This window comes from Pan paniscus, chromosome 14 (genome assembly GCF_029289425.2).
Source record: "Pan paniscus chromosome 14, NHGRI_mPanPan1-v2.0_pri, whole genome shotgun sequence".
In the NCBI taxonomy this organism is placed as follows: Eukaryota; Metazoa; Chordata; class Mammalia; order Primates; family Hominidae; genus Pan; species Pan paniscus.
The window spans coordinates 42129078-42146194 of record NC_073263.2 but is presented as its reverse complement, the minus strand read 5'-3'; positions in this window follow the sequence as shown (position 1 = coordinate 42146194).

Here is a 17117-nt window from a genome sequence, read left to right as displayed (position 1 = left end):
AATAAAAAGAAAAAAGAGGAAAAAGAACAAAAAATAAAAGAAGAAAATTTAAAAATAAATTAATAAGTTATTTAAAATTAATTTTTTAAATAATTTTTATTTAGTAAAAGATTATTACTAAATTAATAAAAATAATTATTAATTGATTGTTCACCTCCTTTTTCTGTTTTCCTGAGTTTTCCTCCTTTTCATTGACCATTGCTTTATGATCTCCTCCATACAATGCATACAATGATTACATTTCTCTTCTCCTAGCACTTACTCCACTCCAAGATATTGTTTTGGGGGAGAAGGGCAGGACTTCTCCACATCCATTTCCCTTCGGGGACTTTTTGGCTCATATTCTCCTCACCCAGAGGCATACAGGCAGAAGGATAAACCCCGGGGGTGCACACTCTATGACCCACTTCTCATCATGCTGTTCTCTGGGCAGTGACCACATCAACCTATATTTAAATTTTTGCAAAACCAGGCCAGGTCTCACGTTGTCACACACACAGTAACAGACATCCTGAGTTGGCTTTTGTGTTGTGCTGGCCCCTAGTTTGTTTCTTGTCTCTTTTAAGTCAACAGAAATCCATGCAAATGGGAAGGTGCTTGCCTGACACATGATTTATTACTCAGCCTTTGCAGGATCTGTACATTTCATTTGAATATTTGCAATCACATGCAAGTTGCGCCCGGGTGCTCTGTATCTTGAAGGCAGGAATCTTTACTGCACTAACTAAGACATATTATTCACTACTCTAGAGGTAACAAACGAATTGATTTATCCAGGTATCTACTGCTCACCCAGCAGCTGTTGGAGTCAGAATCATTGGTTTAGAAAATCCATCAGAATTAAAGAGCAAATTTCAAAATAAATTGTTATCGTTTACATCTGCAGCCTGGCTGCATATACCCTGTGAAATGTCCTATTTACATAAATGTTTCTTAAAAGCTCTTTTTAGTAAATACAGTTATGAAAGCAAGTGCCTCAGGAGCTTTTCCAGTGACAACAGCCACTGACCTTGTGATGCTGAGGTGGGCTTTCAACTTCCTCTGATTTATGTTAACAACAAGCTGGCTCACCAAAATATGTCAGAACTCTTGAATCATCAAAGATCTCCCAACTCTGAAGGAGCAAACAATCTAGAAACAGAAAATGGCTGCTCATCCATTCTGCTGAATATTGACAGGAGCCTAGTCCAGTGTTCTCTTCCATGCTGTAAGAAACCAGCCTGTTGCATGGCAAAAGTGACAACATCTTGGAGTGAAACCACCATGATAACTGATGTTTAATTCCTGCAGACCAAGGTATTCAGCAAGGTCTTTAAAGAGTGGCTGCGGTATAGATAAGCCCTCATAAAGATGCTTATCTAACTTTCCTAGTGGTCATGTGTTTTGCAAGAAAGTCTGAAGTGTGATCAGCTGCTAATGCCTTTCACCTAAAATCATGCTACTTAAAGGATGCTTTCTGGAGGGCAGGTTTTGGGGATCCACCATCTTAAGGCTGCCCAAGACATCGCTTCTGTTAATAAGTCCCCATTAAATATTTCTTTCTGAGAAACTGGAGTTGTCAGCCTCTTTCTTCAACCTCTCAGCTCCCTTGGCCTTTGGGGTGGGTTTTCATAGACCTGCTCACTGTGAAACACACATAGTAAGACAGACATTTTGTGAAGCATTCCTCAGGTCCTAGACATTCCTTGCCAGAAATGTTGATTGGCTCTTCTCTCCTGAACAATTCAGCTTATGTATCCCTTCCAAAGTATCCTTCAGATGACCATGGTTATCATACCCATTTAACAGGAAAATATGAGACTCAGAGAGGAAGTCTCTTTTGGCAATTTTGTGGCAAATATGAAATGAAATGTTCAGAACTCCACTTAATCCAAAACCATTGCTAGCTTTCAGTGAATCAAGTTGCCTCCCCTGACTTTATACAAAAAAATACTTTCTGAAGTGTCCTGATGTGATTGCCTTCAGTGACTTTTCAACTAGTCTGATAATCTCGGCCCCAAGGTTATCTGCTCTCATCTTTTAGCTAGAAGTAAGCCACGTTGCCTAGTGGGGTTTGGAGTGCGATGCCTTGAATAATTTCTGCTCCATACTTGCCCGCTGTGTGACCTCAGACACATTATCAGGTTGAACCAGGTGAGATATGAGATTGCCATATATGTGGGTCAAAAACAGTCAAACATTAGCAATTTTATATGATTCAGCTTTAATTTCTCTAAAATTTCGTTTCTTCCTCTGGGAAAAGAGACAAGCTAAAAGAACTTACTTTTTGGGGTTCCTATGAAAATCAAATGAGATAATACCTGTCAAAGCCTAGCATAGTACTTGGTACAGAAGAAGTGCAGCTGCTTTTATCATTTCCAGTGGGGGCGTCAATTAGAAGTCATAATTTTTGATGTGCCTCACTTCAGCTGAGTCTGCTGAAGCTGTCATTGCAGTAAGATTTTGATGTTCTGATATATCATGCTATTTTACCTTTTTTTTATTTTTCAAAATTCTTAGTACCCTTAAAAAGAGGATTTTTTTTCTTTTTTTTTTTTCTGCAGAGATGAGTGTCTCACTATGGTGCCCAGGTTGGTCTCAAATTCCTGGACTCAAGTGATCCTCCTGCCTTGGCTTTCCAAAGTGTCGAGATTGCAGGTGTGAGCCACTGTGCCCAGCTGTTGTGCTATTTTTCAATACAGAAATAGTCATTTGTAATGTTTGGAACATGTTAAAAATCTGAAATCTGAATTAGAGGCTGTACCTAAAGAGTTAAAATTTGAGCTAAAATTTTAAATCAAACAAAGGTCATTTAGAAAGCATTCTAACTATATTTCTCTCATTTAAAATCTTTCAAAAATAATTCAGTGTTTTTGGAATTTCCATGTATTGGGTTCGTGGTGATGCTGAGAGTTTTTTGTGTGTGTTTTAATTGGTCATTTGTATTTCAACCAGAGCTGTTTGGGACCCAAATCTACCTGCAGAAGGAGGGGAAGGGAGAGGGTCTCAGGTTATTTCACAGACATTCTGGAAAGCAACCACTTTCCTTCCCTCTAGGCCACATTCCCTCTGCTCCTCTCCATCCTACTCTCTCCCCTAGGGTCTGGTTTAGGCTCACAGAGACTAACTCCTTCCCAAAAATAATTTATTTTTACCCAGTATCTTCTTCTTCAATTAACATCATAGGTGAGGCTCAGGATGAGAAGACAAAGGAAACTTGGTCCTGGACCATGGCTTTTCTTAGGCAGCCTGGCATTAAAGAACAAGAGCAGAAGACAATGGTGGCCATATCTCATTTTAAAGAATACCAGCATTAAGCAAAATAAATACCAAAATGTGAATATTGTTGTTTTGCTCCAATATGCAAACTACTGGATTGTCCCAGTCCTGTGAGGTTTACATTCTAATTACAGCAACAAGTTGTTCCTGGTGCCCATTCACAGGTTTCTTTCCTAACCTGGAAAAGCAATTATTGCACTGCCCCTTTTCCCTCTAGAAAATGCTTCATTGCTGGTAAGTATCATTGAGTTGCATAATATGTCAGGCATGGCCCCTAACATGGATTTCATTTAATATAAATAGGCTAAACACGTGAGTGATGGAGTGCTAAATTATGTGGCATAGCCTTTAAGTACTACAAATGTTCAGAGAAAGAATGAAGTATGGTGGCCTTCATGGAAGATCTGGACTCAAATTCTCTCCACCAAGTGATCCAGAAGAATGTGCCTCTTCTCTTTTCTGCTTCTGTTCTTGGCTTTATTCTATGACATCTGGCTCTTTGTCAGAAACCTTTAGAAATGTATGTCTTAAAGCAAATTAAAACAATCTGGAATTCCAGAAGTTTAGACTCCATAACTTACCATCTGCCATACGAAACTGTCCTCACCCCTGTTGCTGGGCTTATGGCTCAAATCCAAGCAACCCTCGTCGGCTTCATCCATTTCTCATCCACTGTTCTTACCCCTGAGCCTGCCCACTAACCTCTGCTCCTTTTGTGAATGTTGCTGCAGCTTCTTCTGCTTTTGCTGCTGTTGCTTCTGCTTCTTTTTCTTCTTCTCCTTCTCCTTCTCCCCCTCCTCCCCTTCCTCCCCCTCCCCCTCCTCCCCCTCCCGTCCCCCTCCCCTTCCCCTTCCCCATCCTCCTCCTCCTCTTCTTCTTCTTCTTTCTTCTTCTTCTTCTTCTTCCCTTCTTCTTCGCTTCTTCTTCTCGAAATCTCCACATTTCCATCTAACTCTGTTTAATTTTGCTCACCCAATCATTCAAACCAACCCGACACAGCTAATTATGTCAGGAAAATGGCGGTGCTTTGGAATTTTGTTTTGGTGCGGTGGATTGGTTGTTTCTCTCACTTATTTTCTTACCCAGTTTCATCTGTGTGCTCCTGGCTGCCCCAGTAAATTTAAAGCTCTTCAAGAGCAGAAGCTGTGCTTTCTCTTTGCTCCAATGCTCCCCATAGTGCTCAGTGCTCTGCACACAGTGGGCGCCACAGAGTTGTCCCTGACTGATGGATGTAATGAAAGCTCCAACAGCCTCATGAACCAATGGACCACAGAGTGGTGTAATCATGCTGCTGTTTATCTCAACCTCCAAACTCTGGGCAAAAAGCCAAAGCCCACCCAAGATGTTGTAATGGTCTTATAATGACACAGTATTTGTTTACAAGCCTTCTTAAGAGAAAGTCAATTTGTAGCCTCTGAAGCCTTTAAGACATATTGTCTTATTAGCCCTCCTGTTGTGGCTGGGGAGTGATATAACCCTCTGTAGAAAAGGAGCAACAACAGAAGGAACAAATCCTGCTTTATATGTTTCTTAGTGATATTCACAAGAAAATGAACAGAAAAATCTCTGGTCTCCCTATTATTTGAAGCCTTCTTTGATTTCCTGGGCCAGTGATGGCTATCTCATTTTTAAAACCATAGCATGTAAATTGGTCTTGGGTATTTACAGCAATGAATAAGCAATGTTGGCCAATGATAATGTCTAATGATAGTCAAGAAGTAAGTAGGAGATTCCTGTTCATTATCCCCTGAAGCAGAGTTCACAGACATCTTTTCCTTTTCATCTTTGCCTAAAATTGGATGGCAATTAGAAAGCAACAATACCCATTCTTGGTCAGTAATGATCTGCTGAGATGAAATAAGTGCATTTTCCTTCAAGTCTGTGTGGCCAGTTCTCCTCTTTTTACCCCTGGAAATGGATATTAGCTAGACTGAAACATGGGAAGTCTCAGTCATTGGATGGTGATGATATTAAGGCACTTAACTTGTTTTTTCAGATCTGATAGGTTTCCATGGAAATAACAGTTGAAAGCCAGCAACTGAGAAGTCAGAATTCTGGCTTTTTCTCAGCTCTGGCTGCTGACAGAGAGTCAGATTTTCAAACAAGCTGAAGAATCCAGTAATCATTGATCTGGGACATCTACCATACTCCATTAAAATAAAAATCCTCATCGTTCATTATTTTTGTGACCTTCTGTTAATCTTCATGATTGTCAACTAATATTTCGATCACCTCCATTGATCTAGGAATTGGCACACAGTAAGGAAACAGCTATGGCCTATAGTCAGGATCCGTGGGTTCAAATATCACAAATTCCAGTGGCAGAAATGTGGGCAAGTTATCTGGGCTCCCAGAGTCTCCATTTCTTCTTACATAAAAAGTAAATTATTATTTTCAGGATCCATTGCATTAAATAAAAGAAAGTATGAGAAGCATTTAGTGTAGGGTACACTGTCAGTGATCAATAAATATTTGTTGGACCTTAAAGGAGAGACTAAAGAGAAACAAAACAAAACAAAACAAAACAATTTCTTTCTGCTTCTGCCCACACCTATATTCATCAACATCCTCACCAAGCTGAGAAGCAATGCACTGCTTTAATATCAGGTTGTAACCCCTTACTCCAAATGAACTTCATGGTATATATTAGTTTCCTCTTGCTGCCATAACAAATAACCACAAACTTAGTGACTTAAAACTACACAAGTTTATTACCTCATAGTAGGTTAGACATTCAGCACCTGGGTGGTTGGATTCTCTGCTCAGGGTTTCACACAGGTTGAATCAAGGTGTCAGCAGGAGGTGCGGTTCAAATCCAAAGCTTAGGGTCCTCTGCAAGCTCACTGGTTGCTGGCAGAATTCATTTCCTTCTTATACTTTTCACATAGCCCCCTCCGTCCTTGAGCCCGCAACAGCACACAACTCCTTCTCATGCTTGGAATCTCAGACTTCCAATTGGAGCTGGGAGAAAATTGTTTTCAAGGGCTCATGTGACTACAGTTGGTCAACTAGATACTTCAGTATAATTTCCTACCTAAGGTCAGCTGATTAGTCATTTCATTGCATCTGCAAAGTCCCTTTTGTCTTCTAGCATAGCATATGCAAAGGTATAACAATAGGGCATGAAGATCATTGGGGCTAAAATTTGGCCAAACACATGATGTATCATGTAGAATAGAAATGTACGTCCCTCCGGGCATGGTGGCAGGCGCCTGTAGTCCCAGCTACTCCGGAGGCTGAAGCAGGAGAATAGCGTGAACCTGGGAGGCGGAGCTTGAAGTGAGCCGAGATGGCGCCACTGCACTACAGCCTGGGTGACAGAGCGAGACTCTGTCTCAAAAAAAAAAAAAAAAGAAAGAAAGAAATGTGTGTCACTGCTTTTTACCTGTTACAAATAGGTATTGAAAAATGGTGGAAAGTAAGTATAATCACCCAACTGTCCAGGAGCAGAACCAAAGTAACCCAATTTTCTTTTAAATGTTTCTGATAAACTTGTGATCTCCATGCCAAGCACTCTTCATAGTACCCCTGAATGTTTCTCTTCAGGCATATTTTCAGTCTCAATGTCAGCTACCTGCTCTCTTATCAGTCACCTTTTAATTTGATTCAACAGCAAGAAAAAGAATATTCAGAAAATAAAAAAAAAATCTGTTATTTTTAAAAAATTTGATTATGCGACATTAAGAAGAAAACCCCGGCGCTTTGGGAGGCCAAGGTGGGAAGATCCCCTGAGGTCAGGAGTTCAAGACCAGTCTGGGCAACATAGCAACACCCCATAGCTACAAATTAAAAAATGAAAAAATTAGGTGTGGTGGTGCACGCCTATAGTCCTAGCTACTTGGGAGGCTGAGGCCTCCCAAGAGTTTGAGGCTGCAGTGAGCTATAATCACACCACTGCACTCCAGCTTTGGTGACAGCGAGACCCTGTCTCTAAAAAAATTTAATAATAAAACAAAAAGTAAAAAATAAAAAATCTAAAAGTAAAATATAGTTGTTTTCTCTTTGGAAAAATTCACAATGGAGATAGATTTCAATGGTGTGACTGGGTCCATGGCAGACCAGCTTCCCAAACCACTCTTCATAAAAGAGTTCCTTCAGGCTGGGTGCGGTGACTCACGCCTATAATCCCAGCACTTTGGGAGGCCGAGGCGGGTGGATCACCTGAGGTCAGGAGTTCGAGACCAGGCTGGCCAACATGGTGAAACCCCATCTCTACTAAACACACATGCACACACACAAAATTAGCTGGGTGTGGTGGTGGGTGCCTATAATTCCAGCTACTTGGGAGGCTGAGGCAGGAGAATCGCTTGAACCTGGGAGGCAGAGATTGCAGTGAGCCAAGATTGTACCACTGCACTCCAGCCTGGGCAACAGAGAGAGACTGTGTCTCAAAAAGAGAAAAATGCCTTCAGAGAGTCACATGTTCTCTGGAATATTTTCCAAAAGTCATGGGGCTTGGGCCAATGAAGCTTAATTCTTGACTCTCCCATCCACAAAGAGCAGTGTATTACTTCATTTCAGCCAATAAGAAGTCTGGGCATGAAGAAAGTCAATAAACAGATGAAAAAGAAAGATCTGGGCTATAAATATGTGAAATCAAAGAGTCTCAGTAGCTTGCTTAAACCTTGCCTAAATCAAGACAAAATAGACATATGTATGCCAGGAAGTTTTCTGAAGTTTGGTCACATTTAATTATTCATGAGAAGGAAAAGAATGCCTCTATGCTTCTTGAGGATAATTGGTAGTTGTGGGGAGAGGGGAATTCTCAGAGATGTTACAAATAAGGTTATAATCAAATGTAAGCTTCCCAGAAAGGTTTACCTGATTTTGAACTACCATTTTCTCTACGTGGGTCATGAAACAAGACCTAAATAGAAAATGTGACCTACTTTAGAGAAAATGGCCCCTCCGGTCCCAGCACTGAGTTTGAACAGTGATATTCTACAAGTGAGCTATGGTGTTCCTTCAGGGGAATCTTCTGGGACTGTAAATCTGCTTGAGTGTGGCTTCCTGTGAAGGTGCATGTTACATCTCACCACTCAGAGGGCATCTCTATGCAAATGGACAAATGGCCATAATTCACTTCTTCAGCACTGCTCTATTCTCTTGGAAAGCAGGCAGCCCCAAACCCCCAAGAGCATTTGCATTTTGGTTGATAATGTGGTCACTGGGAAATACTCTTGCTCACTTTACAAATATTGCACTGACTCAGGAACACCTACCTCTAGAGAAAAAATCTCTTAATCAGGGTATTGCCTGGACTTCCCCAGGATATGGTAGATTAAACCCAGTCACCAAGGCTATCTGACTTGTCCAACATTAATTCCTCATGAGAGAGAGACATCCAATGTGAAGCAAAGCTTGAATTTACGAAAGCATCCCTAGTGATATTCATGAATGTGGGCACTGTATAAGTCAGGGTAGACTAATTGCTTCATAAACAACATCCTAAATCAGTGGAATGTCAAAAGAAACACAATATCTCATTTCTGTCATAGGCCAAAGCAGTTGTTTCTTGTCGAGTGGTTCTCCTGGCTGCCTCTCCTTCCATGGAGACTCGGGGACTCAGGCTCCATTTTGTCTTCACTATCCTCCAAATCCTCAAAGTTCTCTCCATTCGACTGGCAAATGGAGAAAAAGAGGAGCGCTATGGTCCCCAAATTGTGCACCAAGGTGCCCTGCAGTGCTACACTGAATTCACAAGGGTGTCATGATGCGATATTTTTAAAATTTTAGGGAAACCCAGCAATAGTCTATATCTGTTGGACAATGCAAAAACTAATATCTCAAGGTAGTTCCCAATTTCATCATGAAATCATCTGACATTAACTTCGATAATGCTGTATCTTTTTGAATCTGGGTATTTAGCAACCACTGTAATAAAAGTCAAGTACTGCATTAAAATCAATGTGCAACAGGAAATGAAGATAGTGGTGTCCAATGTGATTTACAGATTAAAGGAGTTATGCAATGCTTAAACAGGCGTATACATCCCATTAGGAAGTAATTGTGCTTATTTAAGAATGAAATAAAAATATCATTTGGCTTTTAATTCACATGTACTACTTTTTCAAAGCACAAAGTTATTAGGACATAAATATTTATTAAGTTGTTTGGACCTAACTACATTTTAATTGGAAATGTTAGGTGTTTCTTTGGACGAGGAGTACAACAAAAAATAGTAATTCCTAAGTCCCTGGGAGCACCATGAACTGAGAATAGAGGATTGTGCTGAGAAATAATTAAGCGCCATCCCCGCAAGTACTATAGTCACTTCCATTCACATTCCACTGGTCAGAATTTACTCGGATAGCTACATTCAACAACAGCAAAGAAATATGGGAAATGTAGTCCAGCTATGTGCCTAGGAGAAGAAGGAAAACACTTTGATTAAAAATGTGTCATTCTTGGCCGGGCACCGTGGCTCACGCCTGTAATCTCAGCACTTTGGGAGGCCAAAGAGGGCAGATCACCTGAGGTCAGGAGTTCGGGACCAGCCTGGCCAACATGGTGAAACCCGTCTCTACTGAAAATACAAAATTAGCCGAGTGTGGTGGCACATATCTGTAGTCCCAGCTACTCAGGAGGCTGAGACAGGAGAATGGCTTGTACCCGGGAGTTGCAGGCCGCAGTGAGCCCAGATCACAGCACTGCACTCCAGCCTGGGCGAGACAGGGCAAGACTCTGTCTCAAAAAAAAAAAAAAAGTGTCATTCTCTACTGCAGAAATGAACAAGCAGGGGCACAAAATTGTCTTGTATTCACATTCTAACTTGCACTGAAAAATGATGCAGCATCCACTTTCAGTATCTCAAAGCATTCTCATCATCCCTTCTATTCTACAGCCCTTAGGCTCTACAAAGCACATACAAACCATGGCTTCATTACTTCTCATAACCTCATGAGCTGGGCAGAGCAAAGATTCCTCTCTTCACAGATTAAGAAATAAAGTGCAGACACTGGATTATTTTAGGTCACCCAGATAGTGTAATGGTAACAGAAGTCAGACCCAAATCCAAGTTTTACACCACCTCGAGGGTTCTTTCTACTACAGTCAATGGCCAGGCCAGTGGGAATCCACTGCAAAGGTGTAGCGCTTGTGTTTAATGACAGGAATATAATCTGTTTGGCAGGGGGATGGTAATACAAAAGAGGACTGTCAGACAAGCAGCCCCTGTTCTACAAGCAGAGGAAAATTATGTCCTAAAAGTGACAGTTCTTGGGACATGAATGACCATCATCCCAGATGTAATCTTCAGCTCCTACTACACGGGGCAAACACACAGAAGGTGCCTGACCTCTGCCCCTCCCCAGCTGCTATGGTTTAAATGTATCCCCCAAAGTTCTTGTATTGAAAACTTAAATCCCCAAGATGGCTGATTAGAAGCAGCTGCAGGTGTTGGCTCCCACCTAGAAGAATGAAAAGGGCAAGTGAATCCTGTACCTTCAACTGTGGTATCCAGGTTTTCTCACTGGGGCTGACTAGGTGGTTGGCGCAACCCATGGAGAGTGAAGAAAAGCAGGGTGGAATGACGGCGCACCTGGGAGCCTCATGAGGTAAGGGGAGCTCCCATCCCCAGCCCAGGTGGTAAGTAACCGTGCTTCCATGGATCTGTGAAACCCACAGATCAAGAGATCCGCTCCTGAGCCCACATCACAAGGGCCTTGGGTCCCAAGCATAGAGCGGCGCAGACCCTCGGCAGCCGCTTGGGTTGCAGCCAGCGGCAGCAGGCTGGAGGCTGCCTAAGACGATCTCGTTCCCGGGGAGGGGCGACCACCATCACTGCGGCTGCAGTTGGCCATCCTCCCCTGCCAGTGCCAGGGAGACTGGGCGGTTTGAACCGGGAGGAATTCCCGCAGCAGAGTGGCTGTGGCAGATCATGACCAGACCGCTTCTTTAGGTGGGACCTGGATCCATCCCTCCTCACCAGGCAGGACCTCCCTGTGGGAATTTCAGCAACTCCAACCAGGGGTTTATAGACAGAATTCTGTCTGTAATGATCTCCCTGATCTCCCTGAGACAGAGCCCCTAGCGGGAGAGACCGCCACCGTCTCTGCAGTGCAGCGGACTTAGTCTTTCCTTCCTGCTGTCTCTGAAGAGTCCAGGCAGTGTGGACGAGGTGTATTCCACCCAGCGCAGTGCACCCGCTATGCCAAGAGGCAGCCAGACTGCTTCATTAAGCGGGTCCCTGATCACATGCCTCCTGATTGGATGAGACCTCCCAACAGGGGTTGCCAGACACCTTATACAGGAGTGTTCCCTCTGGCATCAGGGGGATGGAACTCCCACAGGAAAGAGCAGGCTGCCATCTTTGCTGTTCTGCAGCATCCGCTGGTGATACCTCTGAAACTAAACAATTGAAAAGGAGAGACTCCTCACTAACTCATTTTAAGAGGCCAGCATCATCCATACCAAAACGTAGCAGAGATACAACAAAAAAAGAAAACTTCAGGCCAATATCCCTGATGAATACTGATGCAAAAATCCTCAATAAAATACTGGCAAACCGAATTCAGGAGCACATCAAAAAGTTTACCCACAGCGATCAAGTTGGCTTCATCCCTGGGATGCAAGGTTGGTTCAACATATGCAGATCAATAAGTGTGATTCATCACATAAACAGAACCAAAGACAAAAACCACATGATTATCTCAACAGACACATAAAAGGCCTTTGATAAAATTTAACATCCCTTCATGTTAAAAACTCTCAATAAACTAGGTATTAAAGGAACATACCTCAAAATAATAAGAGCCATTTATGACAAACCCACAACCAATATCATACTGAATGGGCAAAAGCTGGAAGCATTCCCTTTGAAAACCAGCACAAGACAAGGATGCCCTCTCTCACCACTCCTATTCAACATAGCATTGGAAGTTCTGGCCAGGGCAATCATGCAAGAGAAGGAAATAAATGGTATTCAAATAGGAAGAAAAGAAGTCAAATTGTCTTTGTTTGCAGATGACATGATCCTATATGTAGAAAACCCCATTGTCCTAGCCCAAAAGCTTCTTAAGCTGATAAGCAACTTCAGCAAAGCCTCAGGATACAAAATCAACGTGCAAAAGTCAAAGAAGAGAGCCAAATCGTGAATGAACTCCCATTCATAATTGCTACAAAGAGAATAAAATACCTAGGAATACAACTAACAAGGGAAGTGAAGGACATCTTCAGGGCGAACTATAAACCACTGCTCAAGGAAATTAGACAGTACACAAATGGAAAAACATTCCATGTTAATGGATAGGAAGAATAAATATTGTAAAAATGGTCATACTACCCAAGGTAATTTATAGATTCAATGCTGTTCACATTGAACAGCATTAACATTCTTCACAGAATTGGAAAAAACTACTTTAAAATTCATATGGAACCAAAAAAGAGCCCTTATGGCCAAGACAATCCTAAGCAAAAACAACAAAACTGGAGATGTCATGCTACCTGACTTCAAACTATACTGCAATGTTACAGTAACCAAAACAGCATGGTCCTTCTACAAAAGCAGACACATAGACTAATGAAACAGAATAGAGAACTCAGAAATAAGACTACATACCTGCAACCATCTGATCTTCAACAAACCTGACAAAAAAAAGCAATGGGGAAAGGATTCCCTATTTAATACATGCTGCTGGGAGAACTAGCTAGCCATATGCTGAAAATTGACACTGGACCCCTTCCTTACACCATATACAAAAATTAACTGAAGATGGATTAAAAACTTAAATTTAAAACCCAAAACTATAAAAACCCTAGAAGAAAATCTAGGCAATACCATGCAGGACACAGGCACAAGCAAAGATTTCATGACATAAACATCAAAAGCAATTGCAACAAAAGCAAAAATTGACAAATGGGATCTAATTAAACTAAAGAGTTTATGCACAGCAAAAAAAAACTATCATCAAAGTGAACAGACAAGCTACACAATGGGAGAAAATTTTGCAATCTATCCATCTGAAAAAAGGCCTAATATCCAGAATCTACAGGAACTTAAACAAATTTACAAGAAAAAACAAACAAAGAAAAAACTTTAAAAAGAGGGCAAAGGACATGAACAGACACTTCAAAGAAGACATTTATGCGGCCAACAAACATGAAAAAAAGCTCATTAGAGAAATGCAAATAAAAACCACAATGAGATACTATCTCTTGCCAGTCAGAATGGTGATTATTAAAAAGTCAAGAAACAACAGATGTTGGTGAGGCTGTGGAGAAATAGGAACATTTTTACACTGTTGATGGCAATGTAAATTAGTTCAATTATTGTGGAATACAGTGTGGTGATTCCTCAAAAACCTAGAACCAGAAATACCATTTGACTCATCAATCCCATTACTGGGTATCCCAAAGGAACACAAATCATTCTATTATAGAGATACATGCCCACATATGTTCACTGCAGCACTATTCACAATAGCAAAGACATGGAATCAACCCAAATGGCCATCAATGATAGACTGGATAAAGAAAATGTGATATATACACGATGGAATACTATACAGCCATAAAAAGGAACAAGATCATGTCCTTTGCAGGGACATGGATGGAGCTGGAAGCCATTATCCTTAGCAAACTAATGCAGGAACAGAAAACCAAGCATGGCATGTTTCACTTGTAAGTGGGAGCCAAACAATGAGAACACATGGACACAGGGAAGGGAACAAGACATGCTGGAGCCTATCGGGGAAGGCAGGGAAAGGGGGAGCATCAGGAAAAATAGTTCATGTATGCTGGGCTTAATGCCTGGATGATGCGTTGATCTGTGCAGCAAACCACTATGGTACACGTTTACCTATGTGTAATAGACCTGCATATCCTGCACATGTATGTTGGAACTTAAAATATATAAAAAATTTTTTAAAAAGAAAGAAAACTTAGTTCCCATTACAACAGCATTGAGAGGTGGGACCTTTAAGAGGTAATTAGGTTGTCAGGGCTCTGCCCTCATAAACTGATTAATGCTGTTATGGCAGGAATGGGTAAGTTATCACAGGAGTGGGTTACTAATAAAAGGATGAGCCCAACCCCCTTCCCTTCTCTCTCTCTCTCTCTCTCTCTCTCGTGCTCTCTTGCCCTTCCACCGTCTGTCATGGGATGACGCAGCAGAAGGTCCTCACCACAAACTTGGACTTCCCAGCCTCCAGAACAATGAGCTACATAAATTTCTGTTCCTTATAGGTTACCGTGTCTGTGGTACTTCATTATTGCAGCACAAAATGGACTAAGACACCTGCCTTGTAACTTACATGGGCTTTGTACAATCAACTCTCAATCACAGTGACAACTGATTGGGAAAAAGACTGTATCAGGCAAGGGAAATGCTATGGGGTCTTATCTATCCAATGAATTGCCTTAGGAGTTCGGCAAATTTATCTTGAGGGCTTTTCCTAATATAATTGAGTGATAAAAGTATTCTCTCTCTTCTTTAAACTCATAATAATTAATGAAAGGAAGGCAGACCGGTCAAAAGCAGTCTTTTGGTGTTTGGAATTCACCAGTGATAACCCACAACGTGAATAATTCTTATGTTGTCTTTATAAACATTTGTCCAACAGAGACAGCTGCTTAGCCTTGTAAAGTCTCTTCTGCTCCAGTAAACAAGAGGTTAAAAACCTGGAAGCATTGAACCCAAAGAAATTGAAATCTATAGTTTTCCTACTCTGAATGGTGGGCATGTGGTGAGAGCTGACTGACTGGGTGCAGTTGAGAAGGAATTCTCCTGCATGGCCAATCTTTATGTTATTGTATTTTCTGTTTACATTTATTTTCTTCTTCAAGCATCAAATGAAAGTCATTATAGTCAGAGATTTCATCACTGAGTGTGGGTCGGAGGCCAATTGACTTTCTGATATGTTCTTTTTTCTCAGCAGTCAGCTAAAATATGCTGGTTTTGGGGGTATGTGTAAGAAATGATTTGAGGCCAGACTCTTGGAAGAAAACTGAGTTCACTTGTGTTCATCAATGATTTATAGCTGCTTGAATCAGAACTAGCTTCCCTGCAAAGCTATACTTAGAGCTAGGCCAATTGAGTCTGACAGGGGAGAATCTCAAATTATTGATGAAAGGACTAAGGACTACAGATGAAAGGACTAAGGACTACATTTGAGAAGTTTATTTTGGTGTGGTTTCTAGATGTGCATGCAACTGGCTCACCCAGCACATTTACCACCCTGCAGCTTTTTCTAGTCCCAAACACAAGCATTCTGGGCAGCTGTGTGGAGTACAACACAAAGAATTCCCAGTTTTCTTTCCTAACACTACAGAGAAATCTTTAAATTAGTGATTTAAGAAACCATTAAAGAAAATTTTTGTTTCTGTAAGATACCTTCACTGGGACTCAAGATGTGTTCCTAGTCATTCTACTCATAAAGATCCCTGGGGAGCCAGAGAAACAGCAGCATGGTCTTTGTTTCTAAGTGTAGGAAGGAAAAATCCCAAAGTTTCAGTGATTTGTTTGAACTCATCTAGCTGGGAAGAGATGGTAACAAACTAGACCACTGAGTTTTCAAGACCTCGAAAGACTTTCCCAATGTATTAGAGCTTTGTCTGGCCCAACCTCACCCAGCTTCATTCACTTACCCACTCAGTTCTCAGTGTAAGAGTCTGCTAAGGCTGCCGTAACAAAATACCACAGACTGGGTGGCCTAAGCAACTGTTTTCTCATAGTTCTGGAAACCAGAAGTCCAAGAGCAAGGTTTCAACAGTGTTATTGTCTGGTGACGCCTCTCTTCCTGGCTTGCAGGGACCTCACATTGTCTTTTTCCCTCTATCTACATTCCTGATGTTGTTTCTTCCCTCTCTTTTTTTTTTTTTTTTTTTTTTTTTTGAGACGGAGTCTCATCACTCTGTCACCGAGGCTGGAGTGCAGTGGCATGATCTGGGCTCACTGAAACAACTGTTTTCTGGGCTCAAGGCTAGATTCTCCCACTTAGCCTCCTGAGTAGCTGCAACTATAGGCTCGAGCCACCACACCCAGCTAATTTTTGTATTTTTTGTAGAGATGGGTTTTCATCATGTTGCCCAGGCTGGTCTCAAACTCCTGGGCTCAAGCAATCTGCCTGCCTCGGCCTCCCAAAGTGCTGGGATTGCAGACATGAGTCACCGCACCAGGCTTTCTCTTCCTCTTCTTATAATGATCCCAGTCCTATCAGATTAGGGACCCAGCCTTATGACCTCATTTAACCTTAATTATACCCCAAAAGGCTGTATCTCCAGATACAGCCATGTGGGGAGTTTGGGATCCAACATATGAATTGGGGCCATGGTGGGAGAGTGGGGACAATTTGGTCTAAAATCAATTCTTTTTGAGAACTACCATTTACTATGGTAGGTGTGGTGCAAATGCCAGGTATGGTAAAAAATGTTTTATACACATTGTCTCATTTAATCCTCACAGCAATATAAAGGGATGGGTGAAGAAGAAAACCAAGTTTAGTGTAGAGAGTGATTGGAAGAGTGGCCAACTTGAGCTGTTTGACTCCAAAATCCACACTCCAAACCAGCATAAATAACTGCTTAGTTTGTCAGGTGGAAATAGTAATTTTCAATGTCTTTTGTGTTGTGACATCTTTTCTCCAATAACAGAACTTTAAAAAGTGAATTGAATAGATTTTAAGATTCAAAACTGCATTAAGTCAGCAATCATTTAGATATAATCAGATTAGAGCATTACACTGTGTCACAGATTCCAATAAAAGTACCCACAATTAACACACTATTCACCTGAAGGCCCTGTGACCTGACATTGCTGTTTAAGCAGAACTGTTGTTGCCCTGCTCAAGAGGCCAAGTTCACAAATATTCCAGAAAGCACTAGATCTTCCTTGATGTTGCCTTGTTGTTCTGCTGTACCTT